The 9,756-nt window shown below is 41.9% G+C and overlaps 1 protein-coding gene and 1 pseudogene across 2 annotated transcripts in view; one reads left to right on the plus strand and one right to left on the minus strand.

Moving 5' to 3' along the window:
• The window catches only part of LOC101592834 (targeting protein for Xklp2-like), a 48,531-nt gene extending 42,419 nt beyond the window's left edge, over nt 1-6,112 (minus strand). The window contains exon 1 of the mRNA XM_023721929.1: nt 6,037-6,112. The gene's annotated coding sequence lies outside the window, so the exon portion shown is untranslated. The remainder of the gene's footprint in view (nt 1-6,036) is intronic.
• On the plus strand, nt 4,205-4,821 carry LOC101559851 (annotated as a pseudogene). The gene has a single exon (XR_001117207.2). The product of XR_001117207.2 is annotated as a cyclin-dependent kinases regulatory subunit 1 pseudogene (transcript).
• Nucleotides 6,113-9,756: the final 3,644 nt, after the last annotated feature.

A 9,756-nucleotide genomic window follows, 5' to 3' on the forward strand; every position in this document is an offset into this window, starting at 1 on the left:
TAAAAACCACATGATCATCTCCATTGATGCAGAAAAGGCTTTTGACAAAGTCCAACACTCATTCATGTTCAAAGTCCTACACAAAATTGGAATAGATAGCCTCTACTTCAATCTGGTAAAAGCCATTTATGAAAACCCAACAGCCACCATAATCCTAAATGGGGAAAAACTGAGATCTTTTACTCTTAGATCTGGTACAAGACAAGGGTGTCCTCTATCACCACTCCTATTCATTATAGTTCTGGAATCATTAGCTACACCCATTAGACAAGAGAAAGAAATAAAAGGAATAAGAACAGGCAAAGAAGAAGTTAAATTATCTTTATTTGCAATGTGTTAATTATTAAAACTGTCCTATCAAAAAAAAAAAGAGAGAGATACAGTCATCACCATGTTATGAATAAAGGCTCAGGCTCAGGCTCAGACACATTAAGCTACCCCAAGATCACCAAGAGTAGGTGGGAGAAGATCTGACAGATTTTTCTATAAGCATTCCTTCAGAAAGGAAGCAGGTGACACATGTGGGAGGCTGAGGCAGGAGGTTGGCCACAGTTGGAAGCCAGCCTGAACTACACAGGGAGACCCTGCCTCCAAAAACAAAATACATAAAAGTAAAAGCTTCTTTTGAGCTACCTTGGAATCTAATATGACCAACTCAGGGCACTGTCCAGCCTCCGAAACATGAAGGGGTGGGTGGGGCTTCAAAATTCAAAGTCCACAGGGTCTGGAGGGAAATGAAGCAGACTGGAGAGAAAGGCAACTGTTTAAATGAGAGCCCTAGGCATGGTGGGAACCCAATGCCTCCCCACACACCCTGAACAAGAATGTACTCATGTCAACAGGTCTCACTGGGGGCAAAAGGCACATGCAGCAACCACATTCTATATTCATATTTCAAAATTATCTGAATCTGTCACAGCTGCAACTCTTACAAATCTAAAAATACTCTGAGTGAAGAACTGGATATTAATAAACAGTAGTACCACAATAGACCTAACCTATATGCTATGAACTAGGGAAGTTCTTTTATAAACTGCTTACAAATGTCATCCATGATGTAGTATAACCCACCTCTTGCTTCCAAAAGCAAACACTGGGAGTGTACAGACGCAGCCTTTACATATAGATATAAAAATAGAGAAACTTAACAGTTGAGTGGCGCATACAGAAACAAGTAGAGTAAGGGCAATCCTTGCTGCAATAGGTTATGAAGAGAAGGCAGTTGGGAAGCGCAGAGGAGCATGGGGTGAAGGAGGCAACAAAGGCTTCCTGGTTGGAGACCTACCTGAGAGACACAGGCCTGCAGAGTTCTACATATGGCAAATGAATGTTAGGGGCCGGGGAGATAGCTCAGCAGTATAGCACCTACCTGGTAAGTGCAAGGTCTTGAGTTGGATTCCCTGTACCAAACAAACAAACAAACAAATAAATAAATAAATAAATAGCAAAGAATGTTGACATTTTCTGAGGGAAGAATTAAATGGAAAAAGGAAATGACTGGGGCCCAATGCAGAAGTCATGATGTAACATGTTTCCACACTCATCTGAAATGAACCTCCACTGCCTCCTGCCTCTCTTCACTTTCAAACCAAAAATAAACTAGCTTTGACAAGCTTTATAAATCAAAAGGTGCAGGTTCAGAAACTAGGGAAAAGGGGCAAGAGGGTAGATGCATTCTAAGAAGGGCTGAAATACCAACTAGCATCTCCTAGGAAAATAAACACTGGGGCCAGAGATGAAATTCAGCAGCACAGCGCGTGCCTGGCAAGCATTAGGCCCCTAGTTCAATTCCAGTACCAAAAACAGAACAAAGCAAAAGACTGGCACAACAACCAAGTAGATAGCTCAGTGGCATAAGTGCCTGGCTGGTAGGCACAAGGTCTTGTGTGCCATCCCCAGTACAGAGACTGGCGTGAGATGCTCTCAAGCACGTCAGCATTCAGCTTGTGCTGAATGCATTCCCTATTTCTAGTAGAGGGAAATGCAGCAGATAAGCAACTGAATAAAGTTAAAACTTCATCAAACCAGGCGTGATGGCACATGCCTATAATCCCAGCACTCAGGAGGCTGAGGCAGGAGGATCCATGGAGACGAATTTGGTCTACAAAGTCAGCTCAAGGCCAGCCAAGCAGGCCCATCCAGGCAGTGCCATTTTCCCAAGTACATCCTCTCCCACTTTTCACAGTGGATAAGAGATCCTGTTACACTATAAGTAAAATAAGAGCCATTTTCATTTGGAAAATGAAACACCTCCATGTTTTCCTTGTACATAAGGGATCAGTAAATGGCAACATAACCCAGAAAACAATTTTAACTATTAACTAAAGTCACAAACTAAGCCTGAAGTTTAATGGACTTCGTGTTCCCACATTTATGTTTGTTAATTTCTATGTTGAAACTGGATCTGCTTACAGAAAGACCTATGAAGCTTCCAAAACTAGGTCAACATAAAATCCAACATCCATCCCTCAGTGTACATGCACTCAGAAGTCAGCACGGGATACATGAACAGTTACTCTAATTCATCCCTGTTCAGAAACATCAAGCAAGTTCATTTTTCTATCACTACTCTTTCAAACTTATGAACATAATATCACTCCTTTTAAGAACTGTAAATTCAGAGCTGAGTGACACCAAGGGCCTGCCTGGCCAGTATAAGGTCTTGAGTTCGATTCCCCAGTACTCATCCACCCAAAAAAGAATTGTAAGTTCAGTACTGTATTAATTTATGCATAAAATGTTCAAAAAACCTTAAGCCACCCTTCTAAACATCTAAAAGGATCCATATTAAAATCAATGATGCTGTTTACATTTAGCCAAATAATGATTCAGATCTTTGTAGACCACCACGTGGTCTACAAAAATCTCTGCAGTATCCCAAAGTACCCTGCTATTCCAATAATAAGTTGAAGGTGTTTGTAAGAGTGGTCAGTAGGGTTTTAAGAGACTACCAACTTATCAAAAGGCAATCACTTAGTCCTGTAAAGATTTATGCTCTTCAAAAAGTATCTGGTGGGCTGAGGAGATATCTCAAAGGTCTAACCATCTCCCTGGCAAACACAAGGACCTGGGTTCAATCCCCAGCACCGCATGCCATGCCAGCCCCAGGGCACCGAGCTGGCCACTGAAACCAGGCATGGTAGCACATGCCTATAATCCTAGCACTGGGGAGGTTGAGACAGGAGGATCACTACAAGTCTGAGCTGCATAGTGAGACCCTATGCCAAATAAATAAAAGATGTTTTTTAAAGTATCTGGCTTTGGGCTGGGGAGATGGCTCAGTGGAATAAGCGCTTCCCTGTCAAGCACAAGGGCGAGTTCAATCCTCGGTTCTGAAAAAAAAAAAAAGTATCTGGCTTGGGAAATATGTACACATATAACATATAACATGCCCAGATCCAGGAATATAATAAACTTTTACCATATGGTATAGTACAGAAAGAAGTGAACAGTTAAAAAAATTGAGGAAGAGGGGCCGGGGAGATGGCTCAGTGGAATAAGTGCTTCCCTGGCAAACGCAAGGGCCTGAGTTCAATCCCCGGTTCCACCAAAAAAAAAAAAAAAAATTGAAGAACAGTTTTTCGGTACCAGATACCTAAGACAGGACCTCACACTTGCCAGGCAGGGTCTTGCTATCTAGTTCAAGCTGGACTTGAACTCACTGTGTAGCCCAGGCTGGCATCTAATTCACAGCAATCCCTTCAGCCTCCCAGAAGGGATTATAGGTATGCAGCACTACATTTGGTTTAACCATAAATTTTAAAAATGATATTGCTTTTTTCATTATGCAAATATATTACCTATTTTAAGAATAGGTACTTGTGCCTAACTGAATACATACTGCTTTAGTGAGTATATAAATCAGCATGATCTTCCCAGATAGCAATAAATCAAGTACTAAAATTAGCACTCTTTGCCAAACACGGGGGCACATGCCTATAATCCCAAAACTATGGAAGGCTGAGGCAGGAGGACTGCAGGTTCTAGTCCAGCCTGGACAACTTAGCAACTAAAGGAGTCCCTGTCTGAAAATAAAAAACAAAGCCAGGAGTACAGCTCAATGAAAGGCCCTATGTTCAATCCCCAGTTTAAGGAAGAAAAAAAAAAAAAAACTGTTATATCAACTTCACAGGGTAAAAGTACTATAGATGAACCATATATTCTATTATATGAAATATCATGTAGCCTTTAAAATTATGTTGTAGGAGTTGTTTCGAGGCTGGCGTTGTGGGGCTAAAGGCCCGCAGGCCGAATGAACAAGTCGCATAAACAAATTTACTACTCGGACAAATATGACCATGAAGAATGTGAATACAGGCATGTCATGTTGCCCAAGGATATAGCCAAGCTGGTTCCTAAAACCCACTTGATGTCTGAATCTGAATGGAGGAATCTTGGTGTTCAGCAGAGTCAGGAATGGGTCCATTATATGATCCATGAACCAGAACCTCTTGTCTTGCTGCTCCGACGGCCGCTACCCAAGAAGCCAAACAAATGAAGCTGGCAAGCCACCTTTCAACCTCAAGCTATACACAGCTGTCCTTCCTGCCTGATGTCTTTCTGATAATACGACTATGTTGCCTTCTCTTTTCTCATTTTGATATTTAAAGGATGTTCAATACACTGTTTGAATGTGCTGATGACTGCCTTGCCTCTTGAGTGGGACCACAGCTCTGCTTGTGAGTCTCTGGGCTGCAGATAAGCCGAGTCTGACCCGAGGAGCCGCAGTGTACTCTGTTTCCAGCAGAACACACCAGACAGGTAGAAGAAGCATCTGAGAAGCAGACCATGGCTTTTAGGGGATTGTGTAAACTTGCTGTTTTGTGTTTTCCTGCTGGATATTACGTGTACTTTATGGTGATTTATGGATTTGCGTTTCCATTTTATTTGAGAACTCTGTTCAATGTTAAAGCCTTGATTAAAGAAGTTTTTATAAAAAAAATTAAAATTATGTTGTAGAAAAATTTAAAGATATAGATAGATAGATAGATAGATATAGATATTCCTTATTAAGTGAATAAAAAGGTAATAAAGGCTTTCAATGTATGATTTGTTTTTTGAGACAGGGTCTCACTATATAGTTCAGGCTGGTCTTAAACTTACAATAGTCCTGCTTCAGCCTCTCAAGTGCTTGGCATTACCCGGGAGTGGTGGCACATGTCGATAATCCCAGAGCTCAGGTGGCTGAGGCAGGAGGATCCATGCAAGTTCAAGATCAGCCTGGGCTACAAAGTGAGCTCAAGGCCAGCCTAAACTGTATAGTGAGACCCCACCTTAGAAAGACCAAACCAAACAAAAAAATAAAAGTCAAGTTCTTGGTTTTATAGGCATACACCATCACACCCAGACAAGGCAGAGTTGTAATATAAAATAAATGCACAGAAAAAAGGTAAACAAATCAAAATATTAGCAATACTTATCTAACAAGTAGTATCGCTGGTGGTTTTATTTTTTATTTCCCATGTTATATAAATTTCCTCTCAAAGTATGTGCTACCTTATAAAGATATCACAAACTGTTTATCAGTACATGTTTGTGATGCACAATGATTACATTCATCTTGGGGAGTTGATACATATACATAATGCACCTTAACTCTTTTTTGTGTGTGGAGGGCTCAGCCTGCCCTGGGGGCAGGTTTACACAGTATGTGGTGTTGGGATCGAACTGCAGTCCCTGCGCTTGCCTAAGCAGGTGCTTTAGACCACTGAGCTATCTTGTCAGCCCACCTTAACTCTCTTTACAACCCTTCTCCATCTCTTAGTCCTAAAATCATTTAAACATAATGATGAGACTGACATATTAATATTTCCTTTGGCCCTTTTCCCCCAGTAATGCCCTGGGATTGAATCCAGGGCCTCTGCACTGAGCTACATCCCCATTCTGCCCAGTTTTTTTTCCCCTGCCAGATAGGGTCTACACTGAAGGCTCAGCTCAAACTCATGATCTTCTGCCTCAGCCACCTACAGTGGTGGCAGTACAAACATGGGCCCCACATCCCACTCCCTCATTTCTTAATATAATTCACAGCTTTACCTGTGGTTTACCAGGTCTGTCGGTCTGCTTGCCTACAGGCTTAACTGAAAGCTGCAATATATTCTCACTTCTGAAATCCTGAAGTCTAAAAGATTTCTCTTCAGAACCTGTAAATAGTAGACAGATGAATAAAGCTCAAGTTCTTTGTAGTAAAAAATATAATAGAAGGAAGTAGGAAGGGGCCATAAATAAAAGACCAAAGGATGCTTCTGAGAGTCAAGTAGCAGAGCCCTGCTGCCTTACAGACTATTAGTGCACCAATGTGACAGTGTTCTTAGGCTTCTGAGGGTGAATCTACCGCCTTGTGCTACACATTCGCACTTTAACCTTCACAAATACTGAATAGTAGTGTATGCATCTATTCAAAAAAATAGTGCTGGCTGTCTTAAAATGTGAACTATTACTACCACTTTCATTTGCTAAATCTTTTAAATTTCCACTTCCTAGATAAAAATTTATACCTATTAATTTTTCATTCTTTTCCCTTTTATCAAGTTGCCTTATCCAAACAAATAAACACAGAACCCCTTTTAGTTATCTGTACTGTTCTCATGGAGTACTTTGGACAGCTGATCTATGTCTCAAATACACAGTTCCATTCACAGAATCCTTGGGTCATACAATTGCATTAATTCTTTAATCAATTTTAATCACAACAAAGAAAATTTTGTCAAAGGACATTCAATACCACCTTTCCTCCTCATCGAGGTAAAGACTAAGAGAGAGAGAGACAGAGAAAAAGAGAGAGATTGAGACAGGAAGACAGAGAGGAGACCCCGGCAAAACTGACAGAAAAATACATAGGCAATATGTAATTCTAAATCTTTCTGAGGGCTGGAGAGATGGCTCCGTGGTCTAAAGCACCTACTTGGAACAAGCTTAGCAAAAGCATCAGGGACCGCGGTTCAATCCCCCAGCACCACATGCCAGCCAGCCCTGCCCCCTGGTGGGCTGAGCTGGCCTCTCCCTCTCTCTCTCTCTCTCTCTCTCTCTCTCTCTCTCTCTCTCTCTCTCTCTCTCTCTCTCTCTCAAATAAATAAATAAATAAATAAAACTAAATCTTTCTGAACCTAAATAAGAAATAACCTTCCCACATCATTGTTTCTCCTGGACAAGCATCATTAAAATGCAGTAAAATTTTATTTTACAACGGCTAGCACAGATATATTTAAGTATAATCACTACCAAAAAAAGTCCCATTTTATGTAAATTATTTGAAAATTTAGCCAGCATGGAAGCACTTACCTACAATTCCAGCATTTGGGGAGCTAAGGTAGGATCACTGAGTTCAAAATTTACCAACCTACTTGAATCCGAGCCAAGTTTTCACACCTGCAGTCAGGCAATGCCTCCTGTCTATCCAATCAACTGATACTTTGTTGGTGATTCCCATTCCCAAATACTGCTCTAATCCAACCACACTGCTTCTCAAGAGTGTGCCCACCAGCTACCTCACAAGCCACTCCATTTTAGGCCCCACTACCTCCCTCGTCCCTAATCACCAGCACTTACAGAACTGTGTTGTAGGGGCTGGGGAGATAGCTCAGTAGAATAAGCACCCGCCTGTCAAGTGCAAGGGCCTGAGTTCAATCCCTGGTTCCACAAAAAAATAATAAAATAAAAAACTGTGTTGTGCACTCAGATCCTGCTTTGTCTTGGTTTGACTGTCATCTCCATCTTCTGTCCCCAACCATAACAGAAAACCTCTGAGTACACCAGGCACCTGACTGTATTCCCAAACTATCCATCACCAAGCCAAATACACAGTACACCCTCAAAGATAAACTAACTGAACAGGTAGCTGGGAACTGGCAGTTGACAAAAATCACAATTCAACACTAAACAGACACATCCAAACCAGCCAAGTATATTCAACTACAACTTGGGGAGATGTGGACAGGTAGTATAGCAAAACCAACTCTATTTCTGACATCTTATGAGAGAAATTCAAAGAAAGCCTATGGGATACCAAGACAAAGAGTCAAAGCAGTAAACACAACAGATGAACTTAATTTCAAGCAAAATCAGGAAGTCAAAATTCTTCTGTGCTAAGCAGCAATAGTTTAGAAGAGCCCTGGCTACTGAACTACTAGAAAATGTTGTGAGGGCAGGCATGATGGCACAGATCCATAATCCCAACACTCAGGGGGCTGAGGCAGGAGGATCCTTGTGAGTTTGACACCAACCTGGGCTACAAAATGAACTCAAGGCCGGCCTGCACTGCATAACAGAGACCCTGTCTCAAAAAGGGGGGAAAAAAGTGGAAAAAAAAAATCACTCATCTACGAAACACTGGAAGGGTGAGACAAGATTACAAGTTGCCAACTTGGGCAGCCTCAGTGATTTGGTGAGAAATAAATTGAGGTGGGGGCTCAGTGCAAAGGCTCTGGGTTCAATCCCTAGTAGCAAAAAAAAAAAAGAAAAAAAAGAAAAAGAAAAGAAAGAAAGAAAGAAAAAGAAAAAAGAAAGAAAGAAAGAAAAATAAGGAAAAAGCCAGGCTGGTAGCTGCTGTAGTCAGGGGTTTACAAAGTAAACAATACAGGACACATATAAGATTATTGTGTAATAGTCACCCAAAGAATCATATTCAAAGACAGTGCAGGAACCATCTGTCCTCATACTAAGACCAAAAGAATCCAGGTGAAGACCTACAGCTCACAATGCCCCCAACAAGTGCAACCGGAGGTCAAGGCACCATAACAATGCCCCATACAGGCCTGATTCATGGATTTGCACTGGGAAGGCCCAAAGGTCACCGATGGAAGCTAGAAAGTCTGTGCCAGTGGGATGAAGGATCAGTGCTAGCAGGCTGAGGGATCTGAACTGGAGCCAGGAAGCAACACACAAGGTAAGAACCAGAGCTCCCCAAAAAGTGTCACAGCCATCTCAGCGACAAGGTCCTGATGAAAATAGCTAAGTTCAATCAGGAAAACCAGCAGGACAAGCTCCACCAAGAGAACCAGCAGCTCCCTAACAACTTCCTACAGCTCCCAACGGCTTTTCTTCTTTATAGCTCTGCCTCTTACACTGCTGGCAACAATCCTCAGGTGGGCCTCCCACACCCAGCACCATACTGGTTCAGTTAGGCTGCATGTTACAAAATGACCACCAGTTGGCAATCCACCACAATGGTGAACGCCTCTAATCCCATCACTGGGGAGGCTGAGGAAAGAGAATCACCAGGAGTTCGAGGCCAACCTGGGATACATAGAGATCCTGTCTCAAAAAAAAAGGAAGCTGGGCACAGTGGGGCACACCTGTAATCCCAACACTTAAGAGGTTCAGGCAAGAGGATCATTTGTTGCAAGTTAGAGACCAGCCTGGGCTACAAATTGAGGTCAAGGTCAGCCTGAGCTGTACAGGGAGACACAGTTTCAAAAAAGACTAAAAACAAAAAGAGGGGGGACAGCTCTGCGATATTATATAAGCCGGTTTTCCTTCTCCAATCCATAAATCTAAGCAATTTAGAAAGGCAATAATAGCTAGTGACTCCATAAAAGGGAGAACGGTTGGCAAACGTGTAACATAAAATGACTTAATTCCAAATAGAAGACAATTCCAAGGACTATTAACGTCTCTCAATTATGTTCTCGCACAATCTAATTTGCCTTTCTATCATACGCAGCAGTTTTGAAACGCCGGTTTTCTGCTACTAAACGCCACACTTCGGGCGGGGCTGCATTTCAGTCACTTTTAGGGACGCATCCAGTGTGGGCCTCG

This window comes from Octodon degus, unplaced genomic scaffold, assembly GCF_000260255.1.
Source record: "Octodon degus isolate 3935 unplaced genomic scaffold, OctDeg1.0 scaffold00087, whole genome shotgun sequence".
NCBI lineage: Eukaryota > Metazoa > Chordata > Mammalia > Rodentia > Octodontidae > Octodon > Octodon degus.